This window comes from Mirounga leonina, unplaced genomic scaffold, assembly GCF_011800145.1.
Source record: "Mirounga leonina isolate KUSES-001 unplaced genomic scaffold, KU_Mleo_1.0 Mir_166, whole genome shotgun sequence".
In the NCBI taxonomy this organism is placed as follows: Eukaryota; Metazoa; Chordata; class Mammalia; order Carnivora; family Phocidae; genus Mirounga; species Mirounga leonina.
Genome location: NW_023270418.1, coordinates 7,567,837 through 7,580,429, shown reverse-complemented (window position 1 = coordinate 7,580,429; position 12,593 = coordinate 7,567,837). Strand labels below are relative to the sequence as shown.

The 12,593-nt window shown below is 42.2% G+C and overlaps 1 protein-coding gene across 1 annotated transcript in view; it reads left to right on the top strand.

Moving 5' to 3' along the window:
• Nucleotides 1-12,593, top strand: part of BDNF (brain derived neurotrophic factor) — a 40,084-nt gene that overhangs the window by 14,496 nt on the left and 12,995 nt on the right. The window lies entirely within an intron of this gene.

Here is a 12,593-nt window from a genome sequence, read left to right as displayed (position 1 = left end):
AGGAAACAACAGATGTTGGCGAGGATGCGGAGAAAGGGGAACCCTCCTACACTGTTGGTGGGAATGCAAGCTGGTACAGCTACTCTGGAAACAGTATGGAGGTTCCTCAAAAAGTTGAAAATAGAGCTACCATACGATCCAGCAACTGCACTACTGGGTATTTACCCCAAAGATACAAATGTAGGGATCCGAAGGGGTACATCACCCCAATGTTTATAGCAGCAATGTCCACAATAGCCAAACTATGGAAAGAGCCAATATGTCCATCAACAGATGAATGGATAAAGAAGATGTGGTATATATCTACAATGGAATATTATGTAGCCATCAAAGGGAATGAAATCTTGCCATTTGCAACGATGTGGTTGGAACTGGAGGGTATTATGCTGAGCAAAATAAGTCAATCAGAGAAAGGCATGTATCATATGATCTCACTGATATGAGGAATTCTTAATCTCAGGAAACAAACTGAGGGTTGCTGGAGTGGTGGGGGGTGGGAGGGATGGGGTGGCTGGGTGAAGAACATTGGGGAGGGTATGTGCTATGGTGAGTGCTGTGAATTATGTAAGACTGTTGAATCCCAGACCTGTACCTCTGAAACAAATAATACATTATTTGGTAAAAAAAAAAAAAAAAAGAAGAAGAAGAAGATAGCAGGAAGGGAAAAACGAAGTGGGGGTGAATTGGAGGGGGAGACGAACCATGAGAGACTATGGACTCTGAGAAACAAACTGAGGGTTCTAGAGGGGAAGGTGGTGGGGGGATGGGTTAGCCTGGTGATGGGTATTAAAGAGGGCACGTGAATGGAGCACTGGGTATTATACACAAACAATGAATCATGGAACACTAATCAAAAACAAATGATGTAATGTATGGTGATTAACATAACATAATAAAATTTAAAAAAAGAAATAATTGTAGGTGCGGAACAGTTGAGAAGCAAGGAGGGATGACCTTAACGTAAAGATTTTATTAACCATTAAAATGTATCATTAACAAAATTTATTTTAAACTGCTTTTCCTAAAATATCACTATATTCCTCTGGTTTTCACATTCCTGAGAATGACGCTGTTAAAAGTTGGAAGGCTTTATTATTCCAGAGCCTCTGATTGTCCTTCAGAGTCAGTCTCATGTAAAAATCTCAGGGAACTCTCACCATCGCTATTCTAAGCACTATTAAAGGATGTGAAAACTTGCCCTAATGAGTAAGCATTGATACTGGAACCAAAATTCAGTTGGTTTGTCATCACTAACATTCCTACATGATTTTCTTGGCTAACATCATATGTAGACAAGGCTGCACATTTCAATAGTAATCTTGTCCAAAATCTTGTTTCATATTTTGAAAATGCATTCTCATGTCTCATTCCATTTGATCCTACAAATAACCCTTTGAAAAAGATGGAGTGGACATTATTCCCACATAACAGATGAGGAAACTGAAGCTCAGAGTAGCTAAATAACTTGATCCAAGACACATAGCTATAGAACCAGAGCAAGGATTATAACTCAGTGACTTCTAACCTAGCCCTCTTGCCATTGCTGACTGTCCACAACCATAACCTACAGTATTCAGGTAAGAAACCATATTTCACCATTGGCACATTAATGGGAATCTGGCATAGGTGTAGGCCAGTATTGTCACCTGGCCTAGTGTCCACTCTATAGAGCAGAGATTGGCGACCTCTCTGTGCCAAGGAGGAAAATGATGATGGGAAGATTTAAAAAATATCTATTTTAAAGGGCTTTTAAATTTATTCCCCCCCTTTTTTTTTAAGGAAAAAAAACTTGAAGAGAGAGGAACAGAATATATGATTTTTTGATGTCTTGTTCCTTGAGCTTCTTTGTTAAAATTTTACTTAAAGCTGAGCATCCTGGTAAGTGAACCATTGGAGACCATAACAGAGCAGAGTTCCCCAACGTGGTGATCATCAGAATTACCTTTGAAACTGTAAAAAAAATGCAAATAACAGGTGCTAGTCCTTGAGATTCAAGATTTGTAGGTTTGGGACAGAGCCTGGACATATATTATGTTTAGAAACTTCCACAGGTGGTTCAGATATGCAGGGAAGTTTAAGAATTGCTGAATGAAAAGCTAAATAAATTGAATATCCTGTGATTTAGAGAGACTTGTCATTTACTTCATTGTTCAAATATGTGGATTAGTGCATGGTTAGAAGGGATTTGCGGCCTTATAAATAATCAGAAGTCCAGAGGCTTTGAGACAGTAGGCCTATTGAAGATATTTTCTGACTTCAAAGATACTTCCTCAGAAACTTCCTTGAGAGCAGAAGACCTGGGACAATATTCCCCAACCCAATGATCAAGTTGGATTCTAGGTCCACAACGTACTAGAAGTGTGACCTTGGGCATATCACTTAAACTCTGTGCCTCAGCCTCTTGACAGGGTAGTGGTAGAGATTAAATGTGTTAATACTAGTAAGGTGCTTAAAACAGTGCTTGGCGTAGTAAGGGCTAAATGAATTTCAGTCACTCTTGTTGCTGTTGGCACTTCCCAGCCCTAAATAGCACCATTTGTGACTTATTATTAAGACAATTAAAAACTTTATTAACACGCTTCCTGCCTAAATTTGCTCCACTTTATACCAAAGTTGACAAGACGGAGGCTCTGTTTTGCTGTAATCTTTGGAGTCTAATTTGTTTATTAATTACTTTCTTCCCCCTTCATCCATCTAAATCCTACTCATTCTTCAAGACCCAGCTGGAGTGATGGAGTTGGATTCCAGGTCCGCCACTTACTAGACTATGATCTTGGGCAAGTTGCCTAAATTCTCCATGGCTTGAGTAATGTTGAGGGAAATACTTTCCCCTCATCCTGTGATTCCACAAGGGCACCTGCTTCCTAAAATGCACAAGAGAAGGGTTAGGTCAGAGGAGCATTCTGGGTCTTCTCTCATCCCCATTACTTGCTCCTCTCTGTGAGAAGTGGTGATTAAGCTGATTGGTGGGACCTTACCAAACCTGTCCTATCCTAGAGTGTATACACTATGTAAATCAAAGCAACGGACTGCTGGTGCTGAGATTGAGCCCACCGCTCTCTTGCTCTGTGGGACGACCACATCCAAATGTGTAGGTTCTTGGCATTCTAGCCATGATGCAATAAGCAGTAAATGCAGGGCTGGCTTCTTCAGGCCAACACCTATGCCCATCATGTTTTCTAATCCAGCTTTGCCAACATGAGGCTGATTCTGTATTTTGATTTCTTCTTGGCAATGTGTTCTATTCTGTTCTCAATTCAGATCCCAAAGAGAGAAGGTACGGCTACCCCAAATAGGTACTACTAAGTAGGAAGTAAATAAATGGTAATTTTTTTCAAAGTTGAATGAGTTAGGGTCCTTGTCCCAAAACAGCTGTCTTACAAGTTAGCTTTTATCCCCCCCATGTATTTTAGTCTTTTTTAAGTTTTTATTTTAATTCCAATTAGTTAACATACAGTGTTATATACAGTTGTAGGTGTACAATACAGTAATTCAACAGCCATGTATTTTAGTCTTAATTCTGCAGTTAAAGTTGTAAACCCTTTGAAAGCCTAGGTGTCGTGCACTGCATAGTAGGTGGTGACAGGGTACTTGCTCAACATTTCCCTCCCGCATGGGAAAGACTTCGGCATTGTCATGTTCAGCTAGGAAAGCACTGTGAATGGGAAATCATTTCTAGGTACGTGGCCATAAATGAGTCTTGATTTCCAGCTTACATGCCCCAGAAGCTCACCAACATTGAACTCTTTATGGGCATTTTTCTTGCTTTATGGCTTGTAGGTGCTAAGAGGTTAAACAGATCAGATAACGTAATCTTTTGCTCTACAGAATATGATTTATACTGAACAAAAACCTAGGTCAACAGCCTCCTTTTCTCTGTCACCCCTCCTCCCTTTCATTCCCTCTTTTGGGACTGCTCCTGGGCACATGCAAATGACAGCATGTTTTACAGTGAGCGATAGTTGTTGATTTAATCTGTGTCAAACCTGTTCCCCATCCCCTCTCTCTAACGGTGAGGCTCCCAAAGGCAGGGATTCTGCCTCATTCATCTTGGTGTCCCTGGCATCTGTGCTCAGAGATTGTTAAAGAGCAAATGTTAGGAGAAGGCTAAGTCCTAGTCCTCCTAAGCTGTGAGTTTGATGTGTTGACCCCAATAAAAGGCTTTCACAGATAACCCAGACACAGAAGGATGGATGACCTTTGTGTCTCTGAAAGGAGAAAAGGCAGAAATGGAGCTTTAAAAATATTTGTGAGATTTTTTTCCTCATGGAATACTCATGGTCTACCACTGAGTTTCTTCACATGAGAGAAGGACAGAAACACAGCTGGTTACGACCTTCCACTTCAATGATACGACCAGAGCTCTGCTGATAAAACATGAGCTTGAATCCCTGACTCTGATGTATACCTTGGAGGTGTCCCCTCATTGTCCCTGTGTTCCCATGAACATTTTTTTAAGAACTGTTTTTGATTTGTGAACCTCTAATTGATTAATTGTGTAAAATTGACCATTTGGGGTAACGCTGAAACACTTCCTTGAACGCTGCCGGCAGCACCCACCTCTGTAGGTCTCAGATTTTCTTGTTATACTTAAAAGTCAGTGACAATTTCAGGAAACAACAGATGTTGGTGAGGATGTGGAGAAAGGGGGACCTTTTTACACTGTTGGTGGGAATGCAAGCTGGTGCAGCCGCTCTGGAAAACAGATGGAGATTCCTCAAAAAGTTGAACATAGAGCTACCCTACGACCCAGCAATTGCACTACTGGGTATTTACCCCAAAGATACAAATGTAGGGATCCGAAGGGGTATGTGCACCCGATGTTTATAGCAGCAATGTCCACAATAGCCAAACTGTGGAAAGAGCCAAGATGTCCATCAATAGATGAATGGATAAAGAAGATGTGGTGAATATATACAACAGATATTACTCAGTGATCAAAAAACCGAAATCTTGCCATTTGCAACGACATGGTTGGAACTAGAGGGTATTATGCTAAGTGAAATAAGTCGATTAGAGAAGGACAATTATATGATCTCACTGATATGTGGAATTTAAGAAACAAAACAGCATCATAGGGGAAGAGAGGAAAAAATAAAGACAAAACTAGAGAGGGAGACAAAACATAACAGACTCTTTTTTTTTTTTTCTTAAGATTTTATTTATTTATTTGACAGAGAAAGAGCACAAGTAGGCAGAGTGGCAAGCAGAGGGAGGGGGAGAAGCAGGGTCTCCACCGAGCAGGGAGCCCGATGCGGGGCTTGATCCCAGGACCCCGGGATCATGACCTGAGCCGAAGGCAGCTGCTTAACTGACTGAGCCACCCAGGTGCCCCCATAACAGACTCTTAATCATAGGAAACAAACTGAGGGTTGCTGGAGGGGAGTGAGGTGGGAGGCTGAGGTAACTGGATGATAGACATTAAGGAGGGTACATAATGTAACGAACACTGTGTATTATATAAGACTGATGAATCACTGACCTCTACCTCTGAAACCAATAATACATTATATGTTAATTAATTGAATTTAAATTTAAAAATGGAAAAAATATCACTGCCTTTAAAAAAAAAAAGTCAGTGACAATTTAAACTCAGGATTCAGTCACTTGAAGACTTCATTAAGAGTTACCCAGTCAAGGGGCACCTGGCTGGCTCAGTCAGTAGAGCATTTGACTCTTGATCTTGGGGATGTGAGTTCAAGCCCTATGTTGGGCATAGAGCTTACTTAAAAAAAAAAAATAAGAGTTACCAAGTTGATTATTCCCACTTTACATGAAGCAGCCTTGAAAATTATTTTCCTTAAACCAAGTACATCTAAACTCTAAGTTTTGTTTTGTTTTGTTTTGTTTTAAGATTATTTATTTATTTATTTGACAGAGAGAGACACAGCGAGAGAGGGAACACAAGCAGGGGGAGTGGGAGAGGGAGAAGCAGGCTTCCCGCCGAGCAGGGAGCCCGATGCGGGGCTCGATCCCAGGTCCCTGGGATCATGACGCGAGCTGAAGGCAGACGCTCAACGACTGAGCCACCCAGGTGCCCCTAAACTCTAAGTTTTTAATAAATAAATGAATCATTAAAATGTATGTAATGCTTTCTTAATCAGCGATAGTTTACCACTCATAAGCAAGAAGAGACTCTGACCTGAAATACTATAGGTTAGAAAGCCCCCTAGAGAAATTTCTGTAAGGAAGCATGGTCTGCTGTGAGACCACATTTCTGGAGGTAGAGGTGAGGACGTTGTATTTGACCCAAAGAGGGATTGGAATTTCTCAGAATGGCCTAAAGTCAAGATTCATTTCATTAAGAGGTGATCCCAGAATTTGCTGCACCATTTGGACTACTTAAGACCCAGCTGGAACCAGGCACCTTGCACAGGGCCTTCTTTAATCAAAAAAGAAAGGCATTCTTTGCTTTCTTTTTCTGAGTTCCATCCATACAGCCTTCTGGCTTCTTCCCAGGCGGCTAGGTAGCAGTACCAAGTAGAGCACCTCCAGTGAACTTCCTCCTATAGTTATTTCCTGCTTCTGGGAATGTTGCACTTCAGGAGGGTGTGGAAAGCCACCCCTGGATTTTTCTGATTAGGTTAACATCGTGGTGCGGCCTTGACCATCCGTTTAATGGGAGCTCTGCTTTCCAGATGACGGTACATATGGAGTTGAGAAGGTTTTTTGTTTGTTTGTTTGTTTTTTGTCTTTTTTGCCTTTTTAAAGCATGGTTTTTCATTCAGTCTCTAAATTTGGGGTAAAAGGTCCCCTAGGGAGTATTTTCAGAAATGTTTGAAGTTTACATCTGATTTTGGAGGAAAGTTGGAGGCCTACCTGTGTGTGACAGGCATCTGTCTCCGACACCTTTACTGATCACAAGCACCATCATTTTGGATTTGAATTTGGATTTTGGATTTGACATTGATCTTGCATTTGTTATTATAGTCTGTATCCTTAAAGTTTGCTCCCATATATGTCATGTCTCCCTAATTTCCCTGTTAGGCTTATGGGATTTCCAGTATATTCATTTGTAGATGACCACATATGGAGTCATTTAACCACATGTCTTCCTCTTCAAGTCTGTTTTTGTCAGCCCACTCTTGTTTTCTATTGACATTTCAAGATTATTTTGGAGATTTCCTCTCCACTCCCCCACTATGTCAGTGTCTCAGAAACTTTTGGGAATGGGTCTTGTTCCCCTTCTATGTTTGGCTATGACCACCCCTCAGGCTGGTGGTGTGGTTAACAACATTTGTTTGTACAGTTGCCCTTTCCAGTTTATAAAGCCCCTTTCCTTGTGTTGATGACCCTTGGCATGATGCTATGAGTCAGGCAAGGTGAGATTTTTTATCGTCCCATCACAGAGCTGAGGCAGCAGGGTCCTTCAGTTGGCTCATCCATGAAGATTCACCTATGAATTTGCCGAATTTGTTGGTTAAAAAATGGCTGATTATGAGCCATTTCATAGGGTCAACTTAAAAACCAGTGGGAAAGGCAGGCCCAGAACTCAGGTCTTCATTCCCCAGTCCCAGGGACTGCCCTCTATACCCAACTGCCCCCATCTTGTATTGGTTTCTTCCAGAAAATGTCCCAGAAATTGAGACTTCTTGATTTTAGTCACTACTGGGACATAACAAAGGAACTGGCATAAATTTCTTGTACCAGAGCATTGGTGTCTGTCAAAAGTGAAGTCACTGGGTTAAACTTTTTTTAAAAAATTGGCTAGTTTTAATTTAATTTTTAATAGTCAATTTACTTACATGATTCAAAATCAAACAAGTATTAAAAAGTCTGCATTGAGGTGTGTTGCCCACCTCAGTTTCCCCATCCAGCACATACCATCTATAGGTGATCATTTGTACTAATCTCATGTGAATCCTTCATAGTGTGTTTTATGAAAACATAAGTAAATATGAATGTGTTATTTTCCCCCATTTTTAAAAATTTATTTTAAGGTTCCCTCCATTTGCTTAAGCCATTATTTTTAAGTAATCTCTACTCGCAATGTGGAGCTCAAACTCATGACCCTGAGATCAAGTGTCAGATGCCCTACTGACTAAGCCAGCCAAGCACCCTTATTTTCCCCCATCTTTTTAAAAAAAAATTGTATTTATTTAAGTAATCTCTACACCCCACATGGGACTCAAACTCACGACCCTGAGATCAAGTCGCATGCTCTTCTGACTAAGCCTGTCAGGCGCCCCTATTTTCCCCCATTTTTTGAACAAATATACTATACTACATATACTGTTCTTCACCTTGTTTTTATTACTTGCCAATATATTTCAGAGAGCTTTGTATTTCAGTATGTAGGCAGCTAATTGTTCTTTACAGTTGCGTGGATTCTATTATATGTATGCAGTATAGTTTATGTTTTCCTATAACTAGAAATTGGGCAATCTCTAGTATTTTTGCTATTATATGCCTGTTGCAGTTACTAACGTTGGGTATACATCATTTTGTAAATGTGCACCTACCTATATAGGTACATTCTCAGAAGTGGAATTGCTGGGTCAACAGGAAAATTCATTTATAATTTTGATAGATATGCTCCAAGGGCCGTGCAAAGGCCTCGAACCCTGGGGCGCCTGGGTGGCTCAGTCGGTTAAGCGTCTGCCTTCAGCTCAGGTCATGATCCTGGGACCCTGGGCTCCAGCCCTGCATTGGGCTCCCTGCTCGGTGGGGAGTCTCCTTCTCTCTCTCCCTCTGCCTCTCGACTTGCTCATGCTCTCTCTCTCTCTCAACTGAATAAATAAAGTCTTTACAAAAAAAATAAAGAAAGAAAACAAAGGGCTCGAACCCTTTGTGTTCCCACCGTCAGTGTATGAGAATGGCTGTTTCTTTATAGCCTCAACAACAGAGTGTGTGTCCATCTGAAAGATGAGAAATGGAGAGTGAGCTTCTATGTGAGGTCTCTGTCTCTCACCTTGCCCCTAGTTTTCAGTGGGGATATTGCACGGTCCCAGACTTGGTGCAGACACCAATTTCAGTAAAAATACTGCTTCACCACGGCCACGGGGTTATGCCAGCTCTGGTGACACACACGAAATGGACTCAGTTGCCACTTGAAGAAGCTCGCGCAATGGAAGTTTGAGCATGCACTCACTATTCACCTAACTAGCAATAATAGATCTAAAGACCGCAACAGGGGCACCTGGATGGCTTGGTCGTTAAAGCGTCTGCTTTCAGCTCAGGTCATGATCCCAGGGTCCTGGGATCAAGCCCCGCATCGGGCTCCCTGCTCCGCGGGAAGCCTGCTTCTCCCTCTCCCACTCCCGCTGCTTGTGTTCCCTCTCTCACTGTGTCTCTCTCTGTCAAATAAATAAATAAATAAAATCTTAAAAAATAACAATAATAAAGACCACAACAGTGTTTATTGGAACAGAAAAGGACATTGTTCCACCACAACGCGCTGTGCACCAGGCTTTCGATGCTCTTTTCACAGCTGTTAACCTTATTTTTAGGTACTGCGTTCAGAAGATATATCCCAAATCACGGACCAGGTCTTGCTGAGCTTAGAATTTTCACACCCAAGGGGATGCACTTTTGAGGAACGATTTTGCACTTTCCTGAAGATGTGTAATTGAATAAATTAGTACTTTTTTTTTTTTTAAGATTTTATTTATTTATTTGAGACAGAATGAGAGAGAGAGCACATGAGAGGGGGGAGGGTCAGAGGGAGAAGCAGGCTCCCCGCCGAGCAGGGAGCCCGATGCAGGACTCGATCCCGGGACTCCAGGATCATGACCTGAGCCGAAGGCAGTCGCTTTAACCGACTGAGCCACCCAGGCGCCCCTAAATTAGTACTTTCTAAGATAAATTAAAGCTGGTGGAGTACAGCATAAACATTGAACGATGACACGGTATTGTTACTTTTCCTTTAGAGTTGCCAGGCAGTCTCCCGCATCATACAAATAAGGGATCCTGTAAAAACACAGGGTTTATAGCCTAGCTAACCTCTCCACATTTCAAAAAGCATATATTCCAGGTCATGTTCACATGGCTCTATCATTCTCATTGGAAAGATTGATTCTTAGTCTTCTTTTTCTCTGCAGACAGTGTGCTGTATTTAGGGGGGAAAAAAATCCCTTTAGTTCTGCATAGAAAAGTGTGGTGAAAGGAGCGTGGCAGAATTGTTATTCCATTCAAGCAGGCATTCTTTTTCTTTTCTTTTTTAAAGATTTTATTTATTTATTTGATGGAGAGAGACACAGCGAGAGAGGGAACACAAGCAGGGGGAGGGACAGAGGGAGAAGCAGGCTTCTGGTGGAGCAGGGAGCCCGACACGGGGCTCCATCCCAGGACCCTGGGATCATGACCTGAGCCAAAGGCAGACGCTTAACAACTGAGCCACCCAGGCGCCCCAGGCATTCTTTTTCATCGAATTTTTTAGGGGGCCCTTTAAAAGGGAAAGCCACTCCTCTTCCTCTCTGTGGCCTCGTGGCACGTGGGGCGTTGCAGTGATGAGTATATGTGGCTACACAAAAAATAATTCCTGGGCATAAGGGTGGACTGCCAGAAGCTAGCTGACACACCACTGACAAATACACGTTTTCTCTTGTCCGTACCTCTGAAGGCTTTCACAGCAGGCATTTCCAGTTCTGCTCTCAGGCTCTTTGCAGCTGCTTCTCTAGAAGTCTGCTATCATCCGAGGGCTGACTGTGGCCAGAAGCAAGGTATTCGGTGTTTTGTGCCATCATGCATCCAACCTGCCGCACACTTTCAGGATGTCGTCTTGGGTACATGTTCTGTATCCACTCAGTGTGGCTGTGGGGTCCACTTTGCCTTTGCGGTTCATGCCAAGGGCCTCCAGGTACCCGTTTGGAGGCAGGGAACCCGTGTGAGGTCTCCACCCCGTGACCTTTTTTCCTTTGGCTGTTTCAACTTGGTTGCTCTTATGGGTGCAATCTGAGAGTCTGCTGCTCTGTCCATGTTGGATCACCTGTTCTGCGGTCTTTGTGGTCCTAACTAGTTGTATGAACCACTCCCTGAGAATAAATTTGAGATTGTCCTGCCATACCTTTTTTCTGCCACTGCCATGTCAGGCCCTCAGCTCTGTTCTTGAGTAACAGGACCATGGCATGAGTCACAATTGGGGTGGCCTAGGGAACCAGGCCTTTAGATTTTGAGGGGATTAGGTTGGGGTACTAAAAAGAAAGATTTTATGTCACAAGTTGTTTTTTCTTCTTTTTCTTTTTTCCTTAAGGCACATTGGTATTTGGGTCCTGATTGAAATCATTCTTACTCAAGTGGAGTTGACACAGGAGTATTTGGCAGTTGTGGTTAGCGATCTAAAAAGCATGTGGTTCTGTTCGAGGCCCAGTGAGATCTTCTCAGGGGAAAATGTTATGACATTTCAAACAAATTACCTCCGTGCATTGTGTTGACACTATGCCCTGTTAAGTATGCGTGTATGGTTGATACCTTCAGGGAATGCTTCAATCTGGGGAAGAGATAGTAAAGCAGAAACATTAGAGTGATTGTCAACCTTGTGAAATTAGTGTGTAAATAAACTGCTTATCAGGAATGATCATAGAGGGCTTTGCTTAAATAAGAAATTGATACATAGGGTTTGCAGGCTGTCTCTGCCAAGTAGACCTCCCTCAAAATATAAGCCCACATCCACATCTGACCCCATGTGGAAAGAAGCATGCAAGCCATCTCTGGTTCAAATTCCACTTCTACCACATGCTGGGCATGTAGTTTTAGGCAATTTATTGAACCTCTCTGAGCCTCAGTTTTCTTAGCTGTAAGCTGCGGATAACTTGGTTATCTACCTTGCTGCTCATAAATGTTAGCTATTATTTTAAATCATTTTTTAATACAAAGAGAAGCTTGATACTACTTATTTATCCAGCTGCCCACGGCTTCTCCCAAAATCCACCCCCCCATACACACCACTACCTCCAGTACTGTGTTTACTTATAAATACCACATAGATAGAAACACATCCCTCATCCCACTGCTTAGATTAAATATATTGGTGTTTCAATTTGCATGTATTCTGTAGGAATCAATGTCTAGCGAAAAGGGTTGGAGACAAACAGATGTTCTCACAGTCCTGATGCTCATGAAACAGAATCGAATGTTTCCATATAGGTACATTCTATTGGCTTAAGTGCTGTGGATATTTTCTGACCAGCCATATGGATCTTTTGTCATCTGAGATGTTAATATTTTCCTTGTATTTTATAGTAGCTCTGCAACATGGCCAATTTCTGGAACAGGGTCCACATGGCTCATTATGCGCAGGGCCCAGAAACTGGCTTGCTTCTGCTACTCACATGAACAGGGACACTTACAAGAGTTGGGGACTGTGGTAGGGCAGTGAGCAGGGGCACGTACTCCATTATTTTTGCTCCTGCATTAAGCTACAAATAATGAGCACTTCCCTGTGCTTTACAATAAGTAATTAAAAGAAATTATAGAGTCAGATGCAAAAATAACCCGAAGGACAACTGGATGTGTGGAACCACCAGTTTTCTCCACGTGTGCAGGAGGTTAATCCTTGTTAACGGTTGGAACATTGAGTTTCTACAGAGAGGGCTGCATGTCCATGCACGTCTTGGCATCTGCCCACACGCTTCTGTATGGTATGACTGTGCATC